Here is a 22,051-nt window from a genome sequence, read left to right as displayed (position 1 = left end):
TTGGCCCCTAGCGCGATCGCCATCACTTGTCTTAAATCAACGGCAGGCCTTTATTTTCGTCAAAAGGAAAAAAAGAAAAGAGTCCTAGAACATAAATGAGTCTTTTTAGTATATATAGGAGTATAAAAAAATTTACTAGATCTTTTAGTTAGCCAACAACCCAGAAAACAAAACGGGCAAGCTATCCTGCACGAAAGTACTAGTACTAGTAGATGCGGTCGATCTGTATACCACTGGTGTGCCGCCGCCACGCCACATCCCAGCGATCCTGCACGCGTCCTCCTCTCCTCTCCCGTGGCCGTGGCCCGTGGGAATACCTCAGCGGCCACAAACAGCGGTCGCCGCATCTCACGAGGGAGAAGCTCCCTGATGGGCGATGGCGCCATCGATCGGAATCGGAAGGGGGGACGGACGATGGTTGTGCCGCGCGGGCGATCGATCGAGGTGGACGCAGCCGAGGAGATGAGACGGCTGATCGATCGACGTGGACGCAGCCGAGAACGATGGATGAGATGAGACTCGTTCTAATTCCCTACTAGGTTTGGATCTTGCTGCCCTTCCTCTTCTATCATGGTGTTTATGGTTGGAGTTTTCGTCGATTTTTTGGAAAATTTGGTTGGGATCCCCCTGTTTTTTCCGGCCGGGGAAGGTTGCTAACAGCCAAACCTCACAGTACACCAGTACAAAAACAGAATGAAACCAGACCAAATCCATGTTTTTGGTTCCTACTCGTAGCATTTGTTTACAGAATCCGGCCGGCTGCCAAATCATCCGTTTGGTCTCAGCTAGGCTGGCGCGGTATTCAGCCAAATCTTTCTTTTGGTCTCATACGCACACGCACACTTCCAGCGCTCCCATCCAGAAAATTACACTTCCAGCGCTCCTATCCAAAAAATTACACTTCCAGCGCAGTTTTTCATCTTACAAAAAGATCAGGTGTTTTGCACCGCCAAATCTTTCTTTCGTTTGGTTTCTTACGCGCAGTTTACGAACCAGTGTTTTGCACCGTCAAAAAATATCCAGTGCTCATGCTACTGAATTCCCAAAAACATTGCTTCCAGCCTCCTCCTTGCTTGCAACCTCCTCCTTGGCCTGCCTCCACCACCGCCAGTTTCCTTGCTTCCTGCAAAATATGTCAAACCAATGCATGTAAAGTAGATCGTCCGAGAAATTCATCTAGAGTATTTATAACCATATACAAATCAAACAAGCTTTATGATTGATTGATTTATTTAAAATTTTGGAACGAAGGACACCCCAGATTGGGTTAAACAAAAGGTTGTGGCCTCACTGGACTTTGCAAAGCCTAGACCGAGCCGTGTCAAGTGCATCATAATCTCCTACTACTAGCTAGTTAGCTGGGCAGAGTTTACAGCAGCTGGCACAACTAGCTCACTTGACCAAAAGGTGCCCTGCTCACAAGTCACAGCATGATGCCTGGTTGTCCGCCTGATTCTACTCTCTGGCCATACCACCACTGCTTCAAATGCCAAGAGCATTTATTCAGAATGTACTAGGTCAGGACATTTGACATGGAGACACTGAACTCTGTGGCCTTCACTAATGTTTTGTCCCCACTCAGAGTCTGGTCACATCCTGTTAGGCAGAACCAGAGGCCATGCAGCAACAAGTTTCCATTGTCTGCATTGCATGGTATGGCCATGGACCTATATATGGTCAGACTACACAAGACTAAAAAATAGCAATTTCTGCTGTGAACAGCAACTGAGCATGCACCTATGGGGAGACTGTAAGAAGCCAATATTTGACCCAACAAACCAGCTCTACTCTGGCCACATACGCCTTTCAGAAACCACATGTATGAGCTAAGTAGCACCCAATACAAGACCATGTAAGCATGCGTAGCAGCACAATGAAAAATAAAAACATGCATGACCAGAGAAAGGAGTTTAAATCTAAACAGGAAAGACAACATACATGGTAGTCCCACGGCGTTGTAGATCAACGTCCATACATCAGGGCACCACTGCTCGAGCTTGCGCAAAACATCATTTCGGCTACCCCCAAGGTGCGTCTGCAGTTAACCAAACGATTAATCAATTCTAACACCTTGTTTGGCATGCAAGCTAGATGAAGAATTAATTACCTTAATGTATTGAGGGTATGAGAAATAGTGCTTCCATAGGTTCCTCGCGAGCCTGACAAGGTCCTTAGGATACTCAATGAAATAGTTCCACTTCAAATCCCTCATCTTTTTGGCCGCTGCTATACCCTCGGGTCCTTGAGTTCTCAGCTCCTCCTTCTCTCGGTTTGCTCTTTCCATCATTGCTTTTAGCGTTTTGAGCTCCTGACACATATCTTCTCCAGACTCATTTCTCGGCCACCTTATTCCACATTGATTGATGAGCTTACCAATATCTCGAGTAGATGAGAATATGCCAATGAGATATTTGCTCTTATCTTCATCATTCCAATCAATTGGATAAAACTTGGCAAGTCTTGGCAAATTGTTGCCAATGTAGACAGGACCATGTTTTTCAATAAAATCACAGTATGCCCTGGTCCCTATGTGCATTGGTGTAGAAACATCGGTTGTCATTATTTTCTTTAAGTCCGCACATAGTTTCACATACAGTATTCCCAGATGCATTGGATCCTTGCCAATCAAATCCTCAACTGCGAATTAGGGGAGTTTGTGAATCGGACAGAAGTGGGAAGGAGCGATAAATTAAAGTAGACTAATACAAGTTAATATTAAGAAACACTCGTAAGTGAATAATTTTGTATGCCACCTATAAAAAAAATGTAAAGGTCGCATACGGTAATATTTAAGTTTTAAATTTTGCATGCACATACTAGTATTCATCCTCTACATGCAAGATTATTTTTGTATATTTTTGGAACTTAAATATGTCTTCTTTTTTTCAAAATTATCATATTAGATTCAGATGGACCTACATCAGATGTGCATTTTCCGTGTCAGCAAATATACAAAATTATATCTAAATATGTTTATAAATAACCTCCACACAAGAAAAAACTTTGCACAACATGACTATAGTTTTCACTTGTAGAATAAAATTCTAATATCTTTGTATAGATTTTAGAGAGAGACACACTAGTCTTGAGAACAGTGCAAAAAGGAAATTACCATCGTCGAAGAAAACTTTGAGTTGAGGCTGACCATTCACAGTCTTCAGATACAGGTTGTCAATTGTGCGCTGTTTTGGGCAGATCTTGCGCTTAACCATCTTGTCCAAGATATCACATAGATCTCTGTGAAACATTATCTCAGTATGTTAGCGTGCAGTGGAATTAAAGGATTAGTACAAACTAGCCGAGCAGGTGCGGTACCCTGAAATTCTTTCTTGCATGCATTGTCTAAATGATTCTGTAATTGGTTCTATTTTTTCCTCAAAAACAATAAACTCAAATTTTGGGAAAATAACATATATTCCAAAATATAGGATCAACTAATCAGTAGATCGTGATATATATGTCTATTACATAGGTTGGATAATAATTACGATAATTATCAATGATTTAAGGCATAATAAACGGTGAGAGTGAACGGACCACCACCAATTCATAACCTATAAGGGTAAAAGCTATACAGTCAACTAATCAAAAGATTGTGATTATATAAAAAATTAAGGGGGTCCATTCTACCAGCACCACTTTAAGAATCGTAGATTAACTATTCTACAACCAACCCTCCTAGATCAGCCAAACCTGCCCGAAAGGAGCAAAAACCGCAGAGGAGCAACCCCCCCCCCCCCCCCCCCAGAAGTTCGCTTATACCATGTGAGAAGTAAACTTTCCCCCATGGGAGTCCTATGTTCATTTTCAGTGAACTGCGGTCACCCGATGCAATTGAATATTCACCTCACGTAGTTCACCTATTCTGTAAGGGGCAGTTCACATGTTCATTGGGGGTCGACCAAAAATAGCACTCAAATCGAACCAAAAACTTGAATGAAGTGTAATATATTAATAAGTTGCATCTAGTCAATACCTTTCCAACAATATGTCATTTGCATCATTTCGTCAAGCGGTTTTAAAATTTTGATCAAAATCTGCTCTTTGCATTCGATATGGTCTGACCATTTTTAATACTGCTCTTGAACCCTAACGGATTTGAAAAAACATTCTACATGAAAAAGTTGCACTCAATTGATATATTTCCATCCAATGGTATACTGTATATCACTTGCGTCTTTTCTCAAAATTTGGTTCGATATTTTCATGCAAAAACAATACAGAAACAGAGTACTTATTGTAGAATAACATACAAGCAGTTGTATAATAGATGGAACGGTTTGTCGGAATGACACAAACAATATACCATTGGAAAGAAATCGATTAGGCGCAATGTTTTTATGCTGGTTTGGTGAGTTTCTAGTTGTAGAGTATGTCTAAAGAATGGTTGTAGAATATACCCATGACATCTATATATAATAGTTACGGTAACGATTCTTAGTAATTTAAGACATAAATACCCACTATATATAGCAGTATATATGTTTTATATAATAAAACGACAATTCTTGGTAATTTCAAAACATAGTAACGATCGGAGTGAATGGACCGTCGCGAACTCAGATCCTATTATAAGAAGATAAGGTCAAGTTTTAACATAAAGAATACTTACAAGGTGATTCTGCTGAAAAAGGGGGTGAATTTGCCATCCATGTTTAAAATCCTGTTGTCTTCACCGTGCTTGAGCCATCCATTTAAGGTACCATCAAAAGAGCTGGTGGATACTACAAGACGATAATACGGACCCGCCTTGTAGATGTTTTGCAACACCACTACATTTGGATGTCTCCAGGTTTTCATCAGCAGTAGCGAAGAAAGAATTTTTTCTTTAGCATCATACCGCTTCAAAAGGCAATCAGTAGTGAAACTCCCTACAGTATAGGTTCCTCTGATGAAGGTAGTATCCACGCCATGAAAATCAGAAAGGTAGTCGTTTTTCCTTTTCTGTATCTTATTCTTATTGCCCTTCACAGACCAGCTACGATTTGTGTTGTCAGAATGAAAATACCGTGAGTAGAGTTGGTAATCAGGTTTGTTCAACCTGGATTCAAAATGTTTGTAGTGAGAAATGAGATTGTATTTTTTTTCACTAACGTAATATAATATTTGAATATGAACATATCGGTCTACTTGAGAAATATGAGAAGATATCATGCTACCAACTCAAAATTTGACAACAAAATAGATATGAAAAAAATTGCATCATGCTTTTAGGCGATTTTCTAGGTACACGACGGTAATATACTACTCCCGGAATCGAAAGAAGTGAGAGTACACCATATATTTCTTAGAAACAAGTAACAAATGCGTACATGAGTGACACTTGAACTGTCGTGCATTTACAAGGACGGTGTGAGAAAAGCCTTACCCAATGAGATCGGTCACGGGTGGGTTGGTCAACGAAGAAACACGATAATCATCTTCCAATTCCTCATTTGTGCCGGTGAGCATATGTCTCTGTCTCTTGTAAGGAAGTTTCATATCATGATCAACACGTCGCTTCAACTCTGCAATATTGGCATCAGGTTGCACCTCAACACGATAATCATTGCCACACCATTTCACTAGAACAGTAGTTATCTCGGCCGGCACCTTCTCTCCCGGCATATCAGAGGATGAGGCCATGTCTGGAAGTTAGAATATAGAATTATTAGTGGCATTTATTACATATAAAAGATCATGTTGAGAGGCGTGTGTTTAATGCCGATTTGCATGCCAATATGAAAATAAATAAATATGGAGAGGTGTGTCTTTAATGCTGAATTGCATGCCAACAAAGAGAAATGAAGTAGGGCTACACACACATTAATTCAAGCATTAATTAGATAAGCTGAAGCAACAACAAGTTTTCACCTGTCCCTTCCCATTAAATAAGCTGATGCCATGTGTGGACGTTAGAACATACTAGTAGTAGCATTAGTGGTACTAGTATTTAAATAAGCAGAAGTAACAACAAGTATTGATTGACGAGACTTGTTGTGTGGAACAAAGCAAATAACAGAGAAACTGTTGAACTGCGAAGCACTGAAAAACATTGTGTGCGTGCGTTCTAGGCCTCTAGCAAGTAAGTGAAGGCACAAAACGAGGCTAGGCTAAGTCCTTCAACTTGTTAATTAGGAGCAATAAAGATGTAGAAATAATTCCCCACATACACACACGACAGATGTAGAAATAAGAAGAGTATCCTGACCGGTAGGTGCCTGCCAAGTGCCAACAAGTCGACCATTCAGCGGTTGTCTAATTTGTATAACATGATCAAATAGTGGTAAAATGGCAAGGCCTCTTTTAGGACAAACATAAAGCAAGAAAGAGATGCTGGCCGAGCCAAGCTCGTGCCCGACAGAGAAAAACAAATTCATTTTTCCACTAGAATTCACAAAATTGCCAGACATGTTGTCTTTTGCGATTTTGTAGCAAGATTGGCTCCAGAATCCACAAATCGCAAGCCCCAAATCACATGTGCTCCCTATAAATTTGCAAGCCGAACATCGAATATGACCGCACCAACCTCCAGGTAGGATTATTATACCTGACATTTGCCGAAAGTCGCTGGCCTAGCAGCCGTCGTCCTCACCGGTCACGAAGCCCCGTCACCTAGCTAGGGTTACAAACAAGGTGAAGCGCATGCGAAACAGAGCAAGTGTGGAGGAGGAGCAAGGAACACGATGCGCTAGGCCTACCTCTATGCTCCAGCGACAGCCCCCGCCGCCGCCGCCTCCGCCTCCGCCTCCTCCGCCGCCGCCGACGAAGAACTCGGGAACCGGTCTGTTCCCGATAGGCTGCGTGTGCTGCTACAAATCAGTCAGGGGTGATGATCGGCGCGTGCGGATCAGGTGGGAGTGTCGGGTAGCTTACCCGGAGGCGATAGGAACCAATGCAGCTTCCGCCGGTCGCTCGGCCGCCGCCGCCACCGAGTTTTCGGGAGCGCTCTTCGCGCCGTGGTCCGTACGGTGGAGGAGACTGGAGAGTTAGGCTGTGTGTTGGTCTTGGCGTCGTGGGAGCCCAGCCCGGCCCACCCTGTCGGGCTCCATCCACATGGACACGGTGCATCGCGCGTCTTTCGTCTGTTCCTTCGCTGGGTTTTTTCATTTCGATTCTACTGTTGTGGGATTGTGTTTTAGTTTTTTTATTAGCTTTCACTTTGGTTTTTCTTTTCTTTCTAGTTTCATTTTTTTTATTTTATTCCCTTCTAGTTTTTGTTTTTTGGAATTTTCCTTTTTTTTGGTTTGGTTTTCCTTTTGATTTTCCCTCATTTATGTTTTTATTATACTATAAACATTTCTTCAATATAGTATAATATGAAGATTTTTATGCACAGTGAACCTTTTTTAATGTATGATGGCCTTTTTATTTTAATATGTACACAATGATTATTTTTTAAATACAAACCGAACTTTTTAAAAAAATTGGACAGACTACTCTTTTAATATGTGCTGAATTGTTTTTCAACGTATAAAATGATTTTTTTAATGTAGTGTATATTAAAAATATCTTCACTATATGTCGCCTCAGTAGGGTGTCCTAGATAGGCAACTTGGCTGAATGGTAACAGAAAGCAAGGATTTACCCTTTTACGGGCTCTCACTAAGGAGATAAAAACTCTACTCTTGCTCTCGCATATTGCGTTGGGTGTGTACAAAGTATAGGAGAATACCAAGCGATTGTGATTGCATTCCACAAGTCGGCCCGGCTTATATAGCATACCGGGGTCCTAGGATTACAGATCCTAGTCGGTTACGTCGGTGAAGGCAGAGTCCTCCACGGCTCATGTATCTTCGACTTGTATGTCTTCCGGAGTTTCCGTATAACCCGCCATGGGCCGCAAAAAGCGGTCAAGACGAAACTGACCTAGGGGTTCTCCGCCCGGCCCACCGGGCCGAAAACCGTCGTGATGAGAGTCCACTGGGTTGGGACATCGTAGTAGCCATTGAATTAGTCTTCAAGCTTGGTTGCACATTAGTCGCTCCAACCTGCACATCTTCTTAGGTCGCTGGACTTGAAATAGGTTCCTCCATAATGTCTCGGTGTAGTCGGCGTCCAGTTGTCGGACTACATCTGTGGTTACGTAAACCACTTCGGGCTTGAAAATAACAAAAGAGATAGCCACCCTATACGAGAGCAACTAGTTAACGAGCGCTCCTTTGGAAGCCTCGCAACGATCAGCCACTTGGCGCACTCTCAGCCATTCGTCACGTGTCGCGCTTTGGGCGCTCCCTCCGGATTTTTTTTTCGCACGCGTTTTCGGCTTTTGAAAAGGTTCTTTTTGTTTTTTTGACGTTATGGTTTTTCACCTGTCTTCCCTAGCTTTTCGACAAAAAAAGTAAAAAAAATTGCGCGAAAAAGCGCGTTTTTTCCTTTCACGAGAGTCACGGCCGTGCCTCTCGAAAACGGAAAAAACGCGTTTTCTGTTTTTTTTTCTTTCGCAAGAGTCACGGTTTTGCTTCCGGTTGTGCTTTAGCAAGAGTCATGGCCGTGCCTCTCGGAAACGAAAAAAACGCGTTTTTCTTTTTCCTTTTTCTTTCGCGAGAGTCACGGTTTTGCTTCCGCGAGAGGCACGGTTGTGCTTTCGCGAGAGTCACAGCCGTGCCTCTCGGAAACGGAAAAAGACGCGTTTTGTGTTTTTTTTCTTTTCACGAGAGTGACGGTTTTGCTTCTGCGAGAGGCACGGTTGTGCTTTCGCGAGAGTCACGGCCGTGCTTCCTCGGAAATAAAAAAACGCGTTTTCTCTTTTTTTTCCGCGAGAGGCACGGTTGTGATTTCGTAAGAGGCACAGGCGTTCTTCTTTCGGAAAGGGGAAAAACCCGTGCTCCTAGTTGGGTTTTTCGTCCGATTTTTTTCGTGAAAAAAAGTTCGTCAAAACCTATCAACATGGGATCTAGTTTTGAAGATCTCGATGTGATGAATCCAACGGTAAAGCGGTTCGAGATTTGGACGCACGGTTTGAGAGATAAAATATTTTAAATAAACGGATCTACAAAAAAGAGAAAACTCCCAGGTTGCGACAAGTGGCGCTGCATATGCGTCATTTGTCGCAACCAGGGAAGTTGGAATGGTCTTTGCAACGAGTACTCCTCAATTAGTGATTTCGACCCTACACAACATAAATGTCTCTCACACAGACGACTCTTCGTGGGCTGAATTCTCGCGTTATGTATTCAAAAGTTGCCCCTGAGAGCCTAGCCCGCCACTGCTGAGATTTTTCCTCCCGCCATTGCTAGGAATTCCTGCAGTAGTGTCGGTTCCCGTGTGTAATTAACGCAATCGTTAGGATGCAAGGGAATTTGCTACCACGCGGTTGGATTAACCTTCCGTCTCTTCCTATTTGCGAGGTGAGAGAGAGAGAGCGCGCTTTACGCACTATAGTCGAGCCAAGGATTGAGGCACGTCTCCGCCGCTGCCCCTTCACCAAGCTCCTGGTGGTGAATCCTAGCTCTAGCAGCCCCTTCACCAAGCTCCTGGTGGTCTACTGGTCCTCCTCAACTCCTCTCCCGAGCAAATCGATGTCGGGAAGCTCATTTTCGTCAAAGCCCAATGCTCGTCGGCGGCGGAGAGGAAGGTTCTGACGTCGTTCGACCACCTCCTGGTGCACCACGGATACTTGTGGATTCGCCATCGAGCTCCTGTCCCATCCCCATCATCTCCCTGCCCCGCCGTGACCTTGACGCCAGTGAACGATCGCCGGTAAGCATCATCGCGCCTGTCTCCCTCTCTCTCTTTAAAACTGACAGGGTGACCCAACCTGTCAGCCACACATCCCACACCGAAGCGTTTTCTAAGTGGAGGCATAATTCCAAATTGCGTCGTCTTTTTTTTTTGCGGGGAAAAGAATATCTCATAACTCAAGGAGGCTTCTCAGCCATAACCAAGTTTACAACAGAGTCTAACCCAGCAGAAAGCCACACCGCAGTACGAGGGGTGCAACGACCGTAAGCGGCCAACTCATGACTAATATTATTCTGTGAGCGGCTATAGCGAGCAAATAAAATCTCTCTATCATCGGTATCAGCTAATCTTCGGATCTCCTCTATGAGAATGTGGTGCCTCGATCTATCTCTCGTGCGTGTTGTGAGCAACGTCACCGCCTCCGCACTGTCTAGCTCAACTATAATTGGAAGGTTCGTCCGGTGCAAGGCCAACTCCAGTCCTTCTCGACACGCTGCTAGCTCCGCCTCCAAGGCACTCTCACATGCACGGAATTCTCTACATGCACTATAGATAATCTCACCTCTATCATCTCGGAGAATCATACCTCCTCCAGCCGCACCCGTAGAAGTAATAAAGCTGCCATCCGTGTTTAGCTTGGTCCAGCCCGTGTCAGGGGGGACCCATCTCGGCTGCATCTTGGGGCCAGAGATGACCCGAGCTGCTGGTGGTGAAGCAACGACCACCATCTTCCCTTTCACATGGTCTCCCGAAGGGTGTTGATTAATACACAGGAGCGAAGTAATATACCCGTGGAGGAAGCGTCGGGAGGCTTCAGTCGGAGGAGGCATTTTGTCATGTGTAATCTCGTTGCGCACATGCCAACTCCGCCACATGGTCATAAGCACCACCATCCTTGTCGTGTCATCTAGGGGTTCCAACAGTGTGAAGAGCCACTCCGGTCCGAGGTTACTGATGGACTCCAGCTTGGGGATGTTCCAGTCCACCGCCATGGCACACCATAGCTCGCTAGCTAGTGGGCACCTGCAGAATGCGTGGAATCCGTCCTCTCGTTCCATGCCACAGAGGGGACATAAGTCAGTAAGCTCGAGGTGGCGAGAAAATTTGTTGGCCCATGTAGCAAGTGAATTAGTCACAACTCTCCATGCGAAGACGCGTACCTTAGGGGGAGCAGGGCACCCCCATATGATCTTCCAGATGGCGCGACGACCATCCGGTGCCCTGCTCGTGGCGGTAGCCAATGGACGTTCGCGCTCGTCCATGGCAAGGCGGTATGCGGAGCGAACGGTGAAGATGCCGTTCTTCTCTGGTGCCCAGGCGATGATATCGTCCGTGACGCGTGGTGATGTCCGGATGCTAGTAATCGCATCAACGTCCGCCGGGAGGAAGTAGCGCCGAAGGAGACCCATCCGCCAGGAGCCCCTCTCATCTAGGAGCTCCGCCACCCTTCTGATGCGGCAGGTACCCTGTTGTGTGATGGGTTGGCAGGATGGCTCTCGCGGGATCCACCGGTCGCGCCATATGCGGATGTTTTGCCCGTCGCCGACACGCCAGATGATGCCTTTTTTCAGGAGCTCGAGGCCGTATTGGACAGCCTGCCAAGTCGGCGAGGCGTTCCCCGTGAAGATCGTATCCTCAAGTCGTCCGTCAGGATAATAACGGGCCTTGAGCACCTGCGCACATAAACTGTTAGGCTTAGTTAGCAAGCGCCAAGCCTGTCTCGCGAGGAGGGCCTGGTTGAAGATGCGGAAGTCTCTGAATCCCAGGCCACCCTTTGATTTATGAGCCTGTATTTTTGGCCATGCTAACCAGTGTGTTTTCCTTTTACCATCCACTGAGCCCCACCAGAAGTTACGTACCATTCTGTTCAGGTCATCACACACTGACATAGGAAGCTTGAAGACACCCATAATATAGGTAGGGATAGCCTGAGCAACCGCCTTAATCATGATCTCCTTACCGGCCAGAGAGAGGGTATCACCCCAAGCTATAATTCTCTTCAAGAGCCGTGATTGCAAATTCTGAAATTTACCTCGCGTCATGCGACCCTCGGGCGTTGGCAGCCCTAGTACTTCTCCTCAAAGGTTACTGTACCAATGCAAAGAATTGATCTAACCGCATCCTGTTTATCCATAGTGCATGCATTACCAAAAAGGGCACTACACTTCGCCGGATTGATGCATTGTCCCGTGGCATTTTCATATGTATTCAACACGTTCTGGACTTTCCTCGCTTGTTCCTCGTCCGCCTTAAAGAACAACAGCGTATCGTCCGCGAACAATAAATGCGAAACACCTGGAGCTCGACGGCATATTTTCAGCGGTGTAAAATCACATTTTTTCTCGCCATCTTTCAACAGAGCAGAAAGACCATCAGCCACAAATAAGAACAAGAACGGGGACAGTGGATCACCTTGCCGAAGTCCACACGACGGTGCAAACGAGTCCAAGAGGGTTCCATTAAATTTCACTGTATACCTCACCGAGGTGACGCAAGCCATAATCCAGTTCACCCATCGGCGAGCGAAGCCCAACTTTTGCATCATTCGCTCCAAGAAGATCCAGTCCACTCTGTCATAAGCTTTAGATAAGTCAAGCTTGTACGCACAAAAACTTTTGTTAGGTCTTTCTCCTGCTAAATAAAATGAATGCACTCAAAAGCAATTAATGCATTGTCTGTAATTAACCGTCCAGGCACAAAGGCACTTTGTTCTGGAGATATAATCTCATCCAAAATTGGCCTCCATCGATTCACCAAGCACTTTGCCACCACCTTATAAATGACATTGCATAAACTTATGGGCCGGAACTCCGTGAGCCTCTCCGGGTTATCCACCTTCGGGATGCGAACAATGGAGGTGTTATTCACTCCCTCAGGCATGACCCCTGTGCGGAAGAACTCCTTCACTCCTGCAATTACCTGCTCCCTCATAACCGCCCAATTCCTTTGGAAGAAACGGGCGGGGAAACCATCCGGACCAGGCGCCTTGAGTGGCCCAATCTGAAATAGAGCATCAGCTATCTCCTGGTCTGAAAAATCTGCACATAGGCCATCATTCATGCTGTCAGTCACACGAGGTCTAATAAGATTAATCACTGGATCCGCACATAGAGTTGTATCAGCAGTAAACAAACGAGAAAAATAAGCCGTAGCCATGGTCTCCATGGACTGGTGGTCCTTGTGCACAACCCCAGTATCATCAATGAGGGATTTAATGTGGTTCTTACCAGCACGCCATACCGCTTTCCGGTGGAAAAACTGAGTATTACGGTCACCCTCTTTCAGCCAAGCAATACGGGATCTCTGCATCCACATCATCTCCTCTCTATAAAGCAATTCGTTCATCCGGTCTGCCGCCTCCCGAATTTCCTTCCTATCTGCATTCATAGACATAAGCTCCTCGAGGTGAGAGCGAGATTTATTAATTTCCTTAATAACGTTACCAAATTTTTTCCGGCTCCACTCTTGCAATTTGTGCATCAAGGTACTCAAACCTGAGGTAATATCCCCAAAATGGACCATAGAACCCAGCTCAGTCCATGCATTCATAATTACCTCCGGGAGGGATGGTTCCCTCTCCCACATGACCTCGTACTGCCTGCATCTCGTCCCCTGCATTGGACGCGGCTCCTCCCGCTCGCAACGGAGCAATATAGCCAGGTGATCGAAACTGGGCAACACCAGGTGATCTACCTTAGCGTGAGCAAAGATGTCATGCCAGGCATTGTTGGCGACTGCCCGGTCAAGGCGCACCTTAACATTCGCCCGACCTCCACGATGGTTATCAAAGGTGTACGGGAGGCCTGCAAAACCAAGATCGCCCAGGCCCCATACTTCGAGAACATCACGAAAATCAATCATCTGACCTGTCGAACGTGGTGTGTCGGAGAAGTGCTCGAAACTCCACATCGCCTCATTGAAATCTCCCACCACGACCCATGGCATGTCGGCCTGTTGGTGAAGATTCCGGAGGAGAGACCACATGCGATGACGGTCCTCCGTCCGAGGCTCGCCGTAGACGCAGGTAAGCCTCCATGGTGGTTCACCCGCCACAACAGTCACATACGCATCAATATATCGTTCATTAATTTCTTTTACATCAAGACTCAGGGACTCATGCCAATACAAAGCGAGACCACCACTGCGACCCGCACAATCAAAAGCATCAAAACCTCTCAAACCTAACCGATTACGGTACCTCTGCATTTTATTCTTAGTCTGCCTAGTTTCACAAAGAAAGACGATACTAGGGAATGAGCCTGCACTAGACTCACCAGATCTCGAACTGTCCGAGGGTTCCCACCCCCTCGGCAGTTCCAACGTAGGATATTCATTGCTCCTGACGGGGCTTCGCCGGCCCCGTCAGTTCGTCGGCGGCCCCCGGGCCGACTGCCTCCAAAGTGCTGGACACCTCGTGCATGTCCTGGTCTCCCGATCCACCGCCATGCTGGGTTTGCTGCCCGTCCAGCGACCCTGTACCCGCTGTTTTCATCTGGTTCCACAGAGTCAGCGTCTGCAGTCGCGGGTTGCTGCGGCTAGCAGCCACGGATCCTCCATTGGAAGGCTTCGGGCAAGCAGCATCCACAGAGGGAGCCCTGTATGTGCCCCCACCGACCTCCAGGTTCACCTCGGCCACTGCCGTCTCTTTGTCTGCCTCGTGCGTAGACGACACCATCCCTATCAACAACGTTGGAGCAGCACCGAGAGCGATGCGATCCGGCGGCTTCCATGGTCGTGTGTACACTCCAGCCGTAGCCCTAGGTGGCTTTTTGTAAGCAGGATTCCCCGTTTCCTGGCCGGAGGGGATAGGGCACCCAGATCCGTCCTTGAGCAATCCATCTGGACTCCTTCCAGCGGTCTCCATATCGGATACGGCAGGATCGTCGTAGCAACCCATGGGGGCCGACGATCGAACAGCGGACACAGCCGCAGCAGCTTCGGCGCCCTGCCTGGGCTTAGACGCGGAGACGGGGCCACACACGGCCGGATTGACGTCCGGCGGTGGCGGCGGCGAGGCAGTCGCCTCCAGTTCGCCACGGGCGGAAAACCCTAGCGAGCACTTTCTTCTTTCTTTCCAAATTGCGTCTTCCACGTGGAAGCCTGAGGAAAATCCTATTTATTTGTTTAATTCATTTTAATTCCAGTTTGACCCCAACTTTGACCAGCCTTATATCCTAAACTTAGTTCCAATTGAGCTCATTCTTTTTGCACTAATTTTATCTTAAGCTCCTTTATTTATTGGCAGAGTTGACATTTTTGTGATCTGTCTAGAATTTTTTTTGATAGAATGAAATGCTTTATGTGTTATTTACAATTGCTTTTAAAAATATTTTTTCAGAGGAATTAAATAAGTGTTGAAGGCAGGAGCATTTTCCACACTCCCTTGGAGCAAGGCAAGCCACACCCTCCACTTACATGATTGCAATGCAATGTCATGGTTTAAATAATAAAACATGGTTTACTTTGAATTAGTTGGAAATAGTTTATTCATAGCTTCTTTGGTGATAATGTTTGGATATGCTATTTCCATGCCTACTTTGCATTAGTAGGATCAACAGCTATATGTTCACTATATTCATGAAACAACATGACCATGCTTGATATTTTACTTATGGAGTAAGTAGAAATGACATGGATAGATTATTCATTGGATTGTTAGTTGGATATTGCTATGACTTGGATCTTAGGTTGATAAATGATATTAGAGGAATTTTTATGACAAATATAATCTCGGGGATATAATTTCTCCACTCGTTGATCAAGTCATAGTGCCACTGAACCGAACTTTTCAGTGCAGCCACATTTGTCTTTTATGGAAAGGCCCTGATTCGGTCTATCGTTGTGCCTTTTATCAGTATCATCGAAGAGGGGAGGTTACGCGTTCATGCTACCATGATCAGGTAGGCGGCGATAATCTTGTGATCCCGAGTTGTATGGCCATGGGTCCCCATTTGGGACAGTTATTGGGTCGTCGTTTGGGACAGTCTTATTTAGCCACCAGGTGGCAGGTGTCACGGGGGACACCAGGACATGGCTTGAGGGGTATGTCAGCGATATGGTAGAAGTTCTACAAGGTAGACGGGTTTTGTTGAAGCAGCACCAGTCCACTCGTAGGGGAATTGTACCGAGGTACGGGGCCATGAGCTTCATAGTGTGGGTAAAGTGCGCAACCTCTGCGGAGTGTTTGAATCTATTTGAATAGCCGAGTCCATGGTATTGGATACAATTCATACTAGGTCACACTATTGATCAATACCGGTGAGGAAATGACTTATCTTTATGGTTGAGTAAGCAACAGTTTGGCAGGATGCCGGTGATGATCACTTGATGATTATGAGGTGATCACGAGGATAAGTTGATTGATTGGATAGTCAAGAGTAAGATGGTCCATGCGACCTTAAGCAACGATTTATCATTATAACTAGTTTATCAACATCATGCTCATTATTTTCTTCCACACTAGTAATATTTGTTCATAACTTAACTTGTTAATGCTATATTATTGTCTTGTCTTGATGCTTCTGGTTGTTGTGAGCTTGCGAGTACATTCAAAGTACTCACCCGACGTGTCATGCCAAATGCAGGTAATGTCGTGATTCCGTATCTCGAGGATCCCGAGTCTGCGAACTAGGAATGTCCCGGCAGTGTCCCTTTGGAGTGTAGTCCATCACCATCGTCGTTGTACCGCTGCTACCAATGGAGGCTAGCTTATTCACATACAATAGGTGTAGTGCCACTTTGCCTCAATAAACCTTGTACATGAGAACCCTTGCACCCATAGTAATTGCAATAAAGAGTTGTTCTGTTTTATATCAAGCAGTGGCGTGTTTTAAAAGATGTTGATCTCTGGGCTGGAGCACGGGATGTTTCAGTGCTAAGTGCTGCAAGCTGGGGTGCCACAGAGTGCAAAAACATAAAGCTTGCTTGATGGGAGACACATGCACGTACTTTTTTTTGCGGAAAGAACATTTTTTTGTTGCGAAAAGAACACATGCACGTACTGAACATGAAAAGGCCCTCCCCGAAGCGTCTCCACCACGCCCCCTCCCCATCGGGCCATTGTGGATAGAGAAGTGCTTGCCGGCCGTTGTGGCCTTCTTGGGAAGGAGAAAGGAAGGTGGGCCGTGGTTCTTATGCTCGGAGGTGTCGCCAAGGTGGTCAGACCAGATGAAGGTTGACCGTGTGCCGCATCGTTGGGAGGTAGGGAGAGTTAGGGCATGACCAATGCATAGCCACAGGGTGATGTCCCGTAAGTCACATAGGACCGGATGTCAAGAAAAGTAGGTTCAGATGGAGTAGCGGGATCCATTACAGGAGGCAGGTGCTTGGGGAGAAAAAGTGTGGTCTGATGCATAAAACTAAAAAGGTTGAAGTGAAGAGTAGAGATGCATGTATAGTGAAGTTTTTATTATCTATTCTTTGATGAGACCCACTATTGATAGCTTGCATTGAGAAGAAAAAAATAATGTAGACACCTCAAACTACTTTTTGTTGTGAGGCATGTGCATGAAGGAGGCGGAGGAGGATCCACGTCCTCGTAACAGGAGGTCTCTTCCCGCATGCTCCATGTGCTCTCCGGCCAAAACCTTAGCCGTATGGGAGCGAGAGTGTGACGCCCCGAGACCGATGTGCCAAATATCTTCCAGTTATTTGCCGTCTTTACCATGTCATTCGCTTGCGTGTTGCACTTTGCCATGTCATCATCTGCATGTTTTCCAAAACTTGCATCCGGTCTTTTCCTCCGTTGTCCGTTTCGGGTTCCGACACTCTCACACGCACCCGTCGCACCTCTTAGATCTTGTTTCGTGAGCGGGAGAAAAACATCCTCGGAATGGGCCGAGAGTTGATGAGCAGTCTTGGTATATCACCGGTAGACCGCCTGTCAAATTTCGTTTCATTTGAAGGTCGTTTGATGCCCCAACGGTTAACCGCGTTAACCGCCGGACCCCTCTCTCTTTGCAGCCCAGCACCCCCTCCTCACCAGCCCACCAAGCCCATCTAGACAAACCCCGCAACCGGTGTCGTCCGATTTCAATCGGATGGTCCAAAACGGCCTCAAACCCCCTAACCCTAGACCCCTGCCTATTTAAACACCCCCACATGCCAATTTTGGCCTCCTCCAACCCCCACCTTGTTTTCCGCGCCCCCAATCATCAACCGCCGCTGCCCTCATCGTGTTCCGCGCCAACCACCTCCTCAGCGCCACTTGGCGAGTCGCCAGTGGGCGCGCCGCCTCCCGCCGTTGCCCCCGACCAATCTGGGCAGGCCACACGCCCCCCCACACCAGCGCCAACCGCCGCGACCTGCCCGAGCCCGCGTGTGGCCCGCCGGGCCCATCCGGCCGCGACGCCCGCCCGCGCGAGCCCGAGCGCTGCCCGTCTCCCGAGCCTCCCCGCTCCAGCGCCACCCAGCCCCGCCGGCGAGCCCAGCCTCCGCGTCGCGCCCGACGCCTAGCCGCGCGGCTTCGCTCCTCGCGCCGCCCGCCGGATCCTGCCTTCACCGTCGTCGCGAGCCCTGCGTCGCGCCGCCCGCTGCCATGGCCTCCCCGAGCCGCCGCCGGAAGCCACCCCGTCGTCGCTCCTCACCTGTGCCCCGATCTGGTCGGGAACCAACCCCGGCGACCCTCCTCGTCCAGGATCCGTGCCGCCCCGCCGTCGCCGGAGCTCCACCTCGCCGCAGCCGACGTTGACCCGCGCCCAGACGGTGTCATCCCGATCCGGCCGCGGATCCATCCGATCCACCGAACCAAACCGGGCGGCTGCACCGTCTCGTCCCTGGGACCGTGAGATCCAGTTTTCACGCGAGGTTGTTTTTTTCTTCTTCTGAGTCCCTGTAAAGTCATCTCATGATGCATAGTTGTGATGATCATAATGTTGTGCATGGTTACCCATTTTGGGTGTATATTATGTCAAAATGTTCATCTAGTGATGCTCTACAAGATGGTTGTGTTTGCATTCATGTTATTGTTCATCTTGGTGCCTTAATCATCGTTGCAAAAGTGCTAAGTGTTGTTAAATGCTGAAAACTGCTGTAACTTGCCTATTTGTCTTTTTCATAGCATTTTGTGCGATTTTTCTTTTGAGCATCATGTCTACATGTTTTAGGAGCATAATCATGCAATCTGTGCATTGGTGCAATCCATGTATTTTTATATGCCATGTGTTGATTGAATCAAGCTTGCAAAGTAGGGTACTTGTTGTTATTGATTTCAGTGACAGTTTTCTGCAGTCTGAATCTGCTGCTTTATGTTGACATGTTAACTTGATGCTACTAGTGAATCCATGCATATTATGGAGATGTTCAGTGTTCATGGTTTGTTATACATGTTATGCTCTATTCATCCATACCCTTGTTTGAAATTATGGACTGCTGTAGCTTGTCATTACCATGCTCTAAAGTTGCTAAATAATGTTTCTGTCAGCCTGTTATCAGTAAGTTCAGTTTTGCCATGTGAATATCTAGTATGTTATGCATCCTATGACCATGTTATTGCCACTACTAGCTGGATAAACATGTCTTATTACTGTTGGTTATATTGACTTGCCATGATATGCTTTATGTTGAGTTAACCAAGGTTGCAAACAAGTCTACTTGTCGCTGTTTCTGCCATGTCCAGTAAATTCTCTTATCATTTGCATTTTTGCCATGAAGTTTTTAGGATGTTCTAGTAGTTTCTAGCAGTAGCTCAGTGATCATGTTTTGTGTGCTATACCTGTACATACTTTACATGCCCTTTGATCCCATGAAATATTCCTGTAGCATGTTATTTTCTTGATTGTAAAGTGCTTAGTTGCTGTTTTGGGCAGATTGTGTTTGAAACTTGTATTGAGTGTATGTGTTGAACCGTGGCTCCGTTTGGAGCATGCTCTATATGAAACTTGCTTGGTTTTGCATGTAGTTTCATCTTGCCTTGTTGCATCCTTTGTTTGAGCATGAGTGCTTGATATTTGAATGCATTTTGCATCAATACCATGTTTAACTTGTTTTGTTCATATCTTCTAGGCCGTAACTCCGAATTAAATGAACTTCATATGTAACTTGACTAGAAAGACGCATAGATTATCTTAGTGCACTTTAGCTTGCTGTTTAACAATTTTAACTTAATATTTTGTTCAGATCAGTAGCAATTTCGAAATTTGCATCTAGGGAGTTTCCGGAATTGTTGTATGTTGATTCCGGCCTCATTTAAACTTGATTTGTTGTGTGGTTCTTGTATGCATCATCTCTTGCCATGAGTAGCATTATGTAGCCTTGCCATGCATCATACTTGGATGAGCATCATGCCATGTTATTTGTTTTGTGTTTACCGTGTTGTTTGCTTCTTTCCGGTTGTGCGTCTTCTCGATAGTTCCTACTTCGTTGCGATCGTGAGGATTCGTTCGACCATGCTTGGTTCGTCTTCTTCATGGACTCGATCTTCTTCCTAGCGGGATTTCAGCCAAGATGACCGTCACCTTGGATCTCACTACTATCTTTGCTATGCTAGTTGTCTCGATGCTATCGCTATGTCGCGTTACCTACCACTTGTTTATCAAGCCTCCTAAATTGCCATGATAGTCTCTAACCTTTTCCACTATCCTAGCAAACCGTTGTTTGGCTATGTTATCGCTTTGCTCAACCCCTCTTATAGCGTTGCTAGTTGCAGGTTGTTCCATGTTGGGACATGGATATCTAGGGATATCACAATATCTCTTATTTAATTAATGCATCTATATACTTGGTAAAGGGTGGAAGGCTCGGCCTTTTGCCTGGTGTTTTGTTCCACTCTTGCCGCCCTAGTTTCCGTCATACCGGTGTTATGTTCCTTGATTTTGTGTCCCTAACACGATGAGGGTTTATGGGCCCCTCTTGACAGTTCGCTTTGAATAAAACTCTTCCAGCAAGGCCCAACATTGGTTTTACCATTTGCCTAATAACAGCTAAAACTTGCATAGGGGCCGGCTAGCACCCGAGGATTCTTAATCAACCCCCCCGGCCAATGCTCCTCATGAGTGTTGGTCCAAAACAGAGTCGTGTGCGGTTTCCCCCGGGGGCAACTCGAGTCTCAGTTGTTGTACGTTGTGCTCATCCGATCGTGGCCTGAGACGAGATACGCGCGGCTACTATTAGGGTGTCGGCACGCCGGGAGGTCTTGCTGGTTTTGTTTTACCATTGTCGAAATGTCTTGTGCACCGGGATTCCATGTCTGATCGGAGGGTCCCGCGATGGAGGATTGTCTCCGCGGATCGTGAGCTTGTCATGGGCTAAGTTGGGACACCCCTGCAGGGTTTAAACTTTCGAGAGCCGTGCCCACGGTTATGTGGCAGATGGGAATTTTTAATGTCCGGTTGTAGAGAACTTGACACCAGACCCAGAATAAAATACACCAACCGCGTGCGTAACCGTGACGGTCTCTTTTAGAGTGAGTCGAGAAAAGAACACAGTGGAGTTATGTTTGAACGTAAGTAGTTCAGGATCACTTATTGATCATTACTAGTTTGCGACCGTTTGCGTAGTTTCTCATCTTATTCTTGTATTTGTAAGTTAGCTACCATACAATGCTTAGTCGCTTACTGCAACCTCACCACTTATCCTTTCCCTACCCATTAAGCTTTACTAGTCTTGATACCCATGGTAATGGGATTGTTGAGTCCTCATGGCTCACAGATTACTACAACAAGAGTTGCAGGTACAGGTAATGTGATGATCTTGACGTGAGAGCGATGTTTACTTGTTTTGGAGTTCTTCTTCTTCTTCAATCTTGGGATTGGTTCCTGGTCGGCAGCCTGGGCTAGCAGGGTGGATGTCGTTTGAGTTTATATTTGTGTTTCATCCATAGTCAGATGTTATTATCATGTATGATGTTTGATGTATTCTTGTGGCATTGTATGCCATTTGTATGTATCCCAAGCTATTATGTAATGGTACGATGTAATGATATCCACCTTGCAAAAGCGTTTCAATATGCGGGTCTATCCTTGATGGGACCTTCGAGTTCCTCTCGAATAGGATCGCATATTGGGCGTGAAAAGTTGGTATCAGAGCCTCGACCAACCATAGGAGCCCCCTTGATTGTTTGTAGTTGGCCGTTGTCGAGTCTAGAAGAAAACCATTTTTGGAGTATAGTTATATCGGAGAGTAGGAATTCTTTTACTCCTCAGCCCCTTCGTTCCTCTGGTGAGAAATCTTGACGTAGGTGTTTTGACTTACTCCTCTTCCCCTTCAAATTTTTTTTAGGATCACGCAGTTAGTGTTCGTTCGTTGCGATGTCAGCTTTTTTTCATCCGGCCCACTTCTCTTCGAGTTGGTTCGACCCTCTTTATCTTTTGCAAGATCAGTCCTCAGTTCTTTCGCAACGATGTTGTTTCCCCGTCCGAAGATAAACAATGTCGTCTGAAGTTGTCTTTCT

At 46.3% G+C, this 22,051-nt stretch overlaps 1 long non-coding RNA gene across 1 annotated transcript; it reads left to right on the top strand.

The window, feature by feature from the left end:
• The first annotated feature begins 224 nt into the window (after nt 1-224).
• Nucleotides 225-16,533, top strand: LOC141042524 (uncharacterized). Its single transcript, XR_012205676.1, has 3 exons — nt 225-539; nt 15,002-15,056; nt 16,248-16,533. It is a non-coding gene; the product is annotated as an uncharacterized lncRNA (long non-coding RNA).
• Nucleotides 16,534-22,051: the final 5,518 nt, after the last annotated feature.

This window comes from Aegilops tauschii, chromosome 3, assembly GCF_002575655.3.
Source record: "Aegilops tauschii subsp. strangulata cultivar AL8/78 chromosome 3, Aet v6.0, whole genome shotgun sequence".
NCBI lineage: Eukaryota > Viridiplantae > Streptophyta > Magnoliopsida > Poales > Poaceae > Aegilops > Aegilops tauschii.
This window is presented reverse-complemented; position numbering and strand designations above follow the sequence as displayed.